Raw genomic sequence first — 6,004 nt, 5'->3', positions numbered from 1 at the left:
TTCTACTTGCTACTGTGCAATAGGCCTATGCGTGAAGGATCTATGAAAGAGATTGAACTTGCGCACCGCTACCAGCCTATAGAGGTAATTAAGGTGGGTCAGTGCGACCAGGCATGCCGTGATGCTGATCGAACTCGAGTCAAGTGGTGGTCACAGCTGTTTCGTGGACTAGTGTGAAAAATTTACAAATGATACAAAATAGCCTAAGTTAGGCTATTTTGTATCATTTGTTAATTTTTGAACACTCACACACAGACACAAGCATTCAGAGATTTAGGTTTTTGCTGATAGATTGTGTCATAATTTATTTCATCTGCGATTATCCAAAAAATGATTAATAATTATAGTCTATTTGATTGATCCATTCGCCCGCACCGCCGTAATTTGTTAAAATACAGGGGAAATCATGATTGAAAGCCATGACCATAGTTGGCCACTTGCAGACACTTGTCTGTCTGCGGTGGAACCGTGGAAGTACAAAACATTTGGACTATTAGGCTAAAAAACAGCAGTTCACCCACTTCCGTCACTTTCTCTGATGGTCCGTGCAGTTACGTAATCTCTTCTCCTTTCAAGTTCCAATTGGCCACTTAGGTACATTGTGTAGCTTGGGAACAGGACCCCCATTTCGACGCACTTCCCGTTTCGAAATACCGCTACTCCTCCCCCCCGCCACTCCTCCCCCCCGCCACTTCGACACCCCCCCTTTACGACACAATGGATGTGCTCTCGCCTCTCACTCTCTCTCTCTCTCTCTCTCTCAACCACTACTCGCTCGGTACAGATCAGAGTTGGTAAAAAAAAAAAAAAGACAGACCCACACACACGGCCACGTATAGGAGCGTTGTAACCACCGCTCCAAAAAAAAAGACCGAACGAAACGACTGACGGCCCGAGCAAGTTGGGGAGAGAGGGAGAGGGGGAGAGAGATTTGTCAAATCAATTTGATCATATCTCTCTCTCTCTCTCTCTCTCTGTCATATCCGCCGCAGTGGTGCAGTGGTGATTCAATGTTTGGGGGGTCGCGGACGTCGCTCGACACCTACTATACAGGTCTATTGATATGCAAATAGGCCAGTTTCTTTGTTAAACAGTTGTCCAGGTGTGAACTCCGGCTCAGAAAAGGTTTGGGTCGTCGGGGGGCGCGCGACCCAAGACCACTGCAACACAATACCTATATGTGATGTCCTTTCACTATCTCTCTCTCTCTCTCTTTCAACCACTACTCGCTCGGTACAGATCAGAGTTGGTAAAAGAAAAGAAGAAAAAAAAAAAAAAACGAACGAAATGACTGACTGACGGCCGAGCAAGTTGGGGAGAGAGGGAGAGGGGGAGAGAGATTTGTCAAATCAATTTGATCATAGCTCTCTCTCTCTCTCTCTCTAATCAATTTGATCATCGCTCCCTCTCTCTCTCTCTCTCTTTCTCTCTCTCTCTCTGTCATATGATATGTATAGGCCTATATGTGATGTTCTGTCTTGAAACCAAACAGCACCGCTTTCTTTTTTTATGTCTCCAATACTTCTGCACATTTGGAATCAGTTTTTACCCAGTCCCAGAACTCAAGCAATTTAAATCGTACGAAGTCCCTTTTATAGCTGATCAGTCATCGAAAACAAAAGCTCTCAACGCATCACAGACTGTCACACAATGTCAAATTGGTTGGTTCTATTTTGTCAGACGCCTGTGCCTGCCCATATGCGCAAGTTGCGCACGTAGGCCTATATTGTCTCCAAAAACGGTCTGGCTATGTTTATGGGCATACACTGTAGGCCTATATATAGCCTACTTGAAATGTAAAGCATATTTTCTAAACCTGCTGTCGTGAAAATAGGCCTACTTGTGCGTGCGAAACGCCAGGCGCCAGGCGCATTGTATACAGGGCGCGCCGTGCGCCGTGCGTCGGAGTTGTTCAACTCCCAGCTAGTAGATAGATCAGACAGAGTTGATGATGGCCCATCAATTAAGCTACACAATGTACCTAAGTGGCCAATTGGAACTTGAAAGGAGAAGAGATTACGTAACTGCACGGACCATCAGAGAAAGTGACGGAAGTGGGTGAACTGCTGTTTTTTAGCCTAATAGTCCAAATGTTTTGTACTTCCACGGTTCCACCGCAGACAGACAAGTGTCTGCAAGTGGCCAACTATGGTCATGGCTTTCAATCATGATTTCCCCTGTATTTTAACAAATTACGGCGGTGCGGGGCGAATGGATCAATCAAATAGACTATAATTATTAATAATTTTTGGATAATCGCAGATGAAATAAATTATGACACAATCTATCAGCAAAAACCTAAATGCTTGTGTCTGTGTGTGAGTGTTCAAAAATTAACAAATGATACAAAATAGCCTAACTTAGGCTATTTTGTATCATTTGTAAATTTTTCACACTAGTCCACGAAACAGCTGTGACCACCACTTGACTCGAGTTCGATCAGTCATCACGGCATGCCTGGTCGCACTGACCCACCTTAATTACCTCTATAGGCTGGTAGCGGTGCGCAAGTTCAATCTCTTTCATAGATCCTTCACGCATAGGCCTATTGCAAAGTAACAAGTAGAAGGACTAACAAGCTCTGTCTGTCTGTCTGTCTGTCTGTCTGTGTCTCTCTCTCTCTCTCTCTCTCTCTCTCTCTCTCTCTCTCTCTCTGCCAAATGGAGAGCTTTATGCGCTGAGCACAGAGAGGAGCCAGGAAGGCAAGAGGAGGGAGAGAGAGAGAGAGAGAGAGAGAGAGAGAGAGAGAGAGAGAGAGAGAGAGAGAGAGAGAGAGAGAGAGAGAGAGAGAGAGAGAGAGAGAGAGAGAGAGAGAGAGAGAGAGAGAGACGTTGACGTTCTCCTATTCAGTATTCATAGATATTAATATCTTGCTAAAGTAGGCCTATTTGCTGTCTGGTTTATTGCAAGATTTTGAGAGTCCCGCCGGCTGGCCTGCTTGGTTATAGGGATGTCACCGAATAATCGATTTTCGAATATTCGTTCCATTAATCAATATTCGATTTTAATATTTCATAATCGAAAATCGAAAAAATATTATTATTTTTTTTTTCGTTTTTTATACTATTTTTTGGCTTAGTTAGTTAGTTTCAAACAAAATATAGAATATAGGCTAACAATAGTGTTAATGATAATAGTAAATGGCCATTGATTTATTATTCACACCAGCACCAACTGTAAACTGTGTAGAGCAGGGGTCTTCAACGTTTTCAGGCCGGGGACCCCCAAACTGATGGGGAGATGGAGCAGGGACCCCCTACCACCTCGTAGGGCGGGGGGGGGGGGGGCTACGACATATTTTTTATTTTAAACAAGTACAAGTTACAGCGAGCAGGGTGGGCCTTACCACTACCATTTCTAAACATACTACTTATTAACTGAGAACAAATGTCAATAATATCAACAATCTGTCAATTGCATAGTAATCATGTATTCAAGCTATTCAAAATGGATAGAATCATGATTTATTTTTTTAACATAAATGTGTAAAAGGGCAAAAAAAAGAAAAAAAAAACATTTTTTGAAAACCTTTTTTTTTTTAACCAATCATTTCGCGGACCCCCTGCAGTACCTCCGCGGACCCCCTAGGGGTCGCGGACCCCCTGTTGAAGACCCCTGGTGTAGAGTGAAGGAGCACAGCAGAGTGGCAGCTGCCTGCTACACACTCCCCTCCTGTCTCAGACACAGGTGTGATTGATTCAGGCTTGATTGTTTGGTACTTGGTGGCCATCATCAAAGAAAAGGGAAAACAGTGCCCTCTGTATTGTAAAGCATCACAGAATCTGTTCTTGAGAGATTAGGTGAACAGTACACTGGCACACTAAAAAGAAAGATGAAGAGTAGTAGTTAGGCTACCAATTACCTGAAGAGCCATGTTGTACATAGGTAAATGTGCATTGAAATCCAGTAAAAAAAAAAAATAATAAAAAAATAATAATAATAATAATAATTAATTTTCGATTTTCGAATAATATTCGAATATTGCTATAGAATAATCGATTTTGATAAAGGTCCATTTTTGACATCCCTACTTGGTTACCGCCTGGTTACACTAACCGTGGGTTGAACTTGAAGAATTAATAAACACAGGGAGATGAGGAGGCATTATTATTACAGTTTTTTTCGATTGCTAAAACACATTTTTCAAAAATTTGGCACAATTTTCACAACCTTTACTTCTGTCCCCAATCGCTTGACTCAATTTGTTACTACTTTAGATTTCCTTATCATATTCGACTCTGACTTTCCTTCTTTACACTCTGATGTAAATTTCACATCACCTTGTTGTCAAAACACAAGACACACTTTTCAGGTTTCCATACACTTCTCACATAAAATCTCATAGCATCAATCCACAACACACAAATATTCAAATCTCTAAACTTTCGGGTCTGGCGAGCAATTTGCAATCAAGGACCGCATCATAAAAGGAAGCTTGACCCTCTGTTTTGTTTGATGAGCAATGGAGAACATAGCAGACAACAGACAGAGAAGGAGAGGGGTAAGAATGAGAGGAGGAGGACAGGGAGTAGGTAGAGGAAGAAGAGGAGGAGGAGGAGGAGAAGTAGTTCAAGGAAGAGGAGGACAAGGTGGAGGAGGAGGAAGAGGAGGAGGAAGAGGAGAAGTAGTTCAAGGAAGAGGAGGACAAGGTGGAGGAGGAGGAGGAGGAGGAAGAGGAGGAGGACAAGTAGTAGTTCAAGGAAGAGGAGGACAAGGTGGAGGAGGAGGAGGAGGAAGAAGAGGAGGAGGAGGAGGAGGAGGAGGAGGAGGAGAAGTAGTTCAAGGAAGAGGAGGACAAGGTGGAGGAGGAGGAGGAGGAGGAGAAGTAGTTCAAGGAAGAGGAGGACAAGGTGGAGGAGGAGGAGGAGGAAGAGGAGGAGGAGGAGAAGTAGTTCAAGGAAGAGGAGGACAAGGTGGAGGAGGAGGAGGAGGAGAAGAAGTAGTTCAAGGAAGAGGAGGACAAGGTGGAGGAGGAGGAGGAAGAGGAGAAGTAGTTCAAGGAAGAGGAGGAGGAGGAAGAGGGGGAGGAAGAGGAAGAGGAGGAAGAGGAAGAGGAGGAAGAGGAGGAGGAGGAAGAGGAGGAGGAGGAGGAGGAGGACAACAAGGAGAAGTAAGAGAAAGAAGAAGGAGATTCCAAATCTCCAATGAGATTCGTGCTACTATATTAGACCATGTGCTCAACCATGGGTTGAGCATGAGGGAGGCTGGCCTGAGGGTCCAGCCAAACCTCAGCCGCTTCACAGTGTCAACCATCATTAGGACGTTCAGGATGGAGAACAGGTATGAAATCTTTTTTCCTTGTGTACTGTAATACTGCATTCAATAGATTACAGCAGTTTCCTAAAGAGTGTTTTGGGACGCATTTGTGGGTCGCAGTCACATTGTTTTGGGTCCCTTTATTCTTCGTTTCCTACATTTTGTTATTACTGTAATTATTATTACTGTATTATTTCAAAACATTAAAGTAAAGAAAAAATATTCCAAGAAAGCAAATATTTCTATGAATTACTGTAAAAAGCAAATGTGATTTTTGTCCCCCAGGTACTGTAATTTCATGAAGAAATAAAAGAAAAATCCAAGAAATTCCATGAATTACAGAATTCGAAAACAAATGTGTACAGTAAAAAATAGTGAAAATAGCAAATCTACAAGCTCACAACCCAGCGCAAAGTGATGCATTGTGAGCTTGTAGATCTGCTGTTTTCACTCGTTTGGGTCTTGGGCTAGTGTCTACAGTAATATCTCTTTTGGGTCACGAGCTGAAAAGTTTGGGAACCAGTGGACTACAATGTGCTCACAGTATTTATATTTTTCAGGACCGACAGAGAACCTCAGCGTGGAGGAAGAGCCTCAATTGTCACACAGCAACAAGAGACAGCCATTGTAGACATGGTCCGTGAAAACAATAGCCTCACACTAAAACAGATACAAACAAGGGTCCTGGCTGACAATACCATCTTCAATCACCTCCACACAATCAGCATCTCCACAATACACCGCATTC

This window comes from Nannobrachium achirus (assembly GCF_963921795.1).
Source record: "Nannobrachium achirus genome assembly, chromosome: 19".
NCBI classification, from domain to species: domain Eukaryota; kingdom Metazoa; phylum Chordata; class Actinopteri; order Myctophiformes; family Myctophidae; genus Nannobrachium; species Nannobrachium achirus.
The sequence above is the reverse complement of the archived record's forward strand: the minus strand, read 5'-3'. Positions refer to the sequence as shown.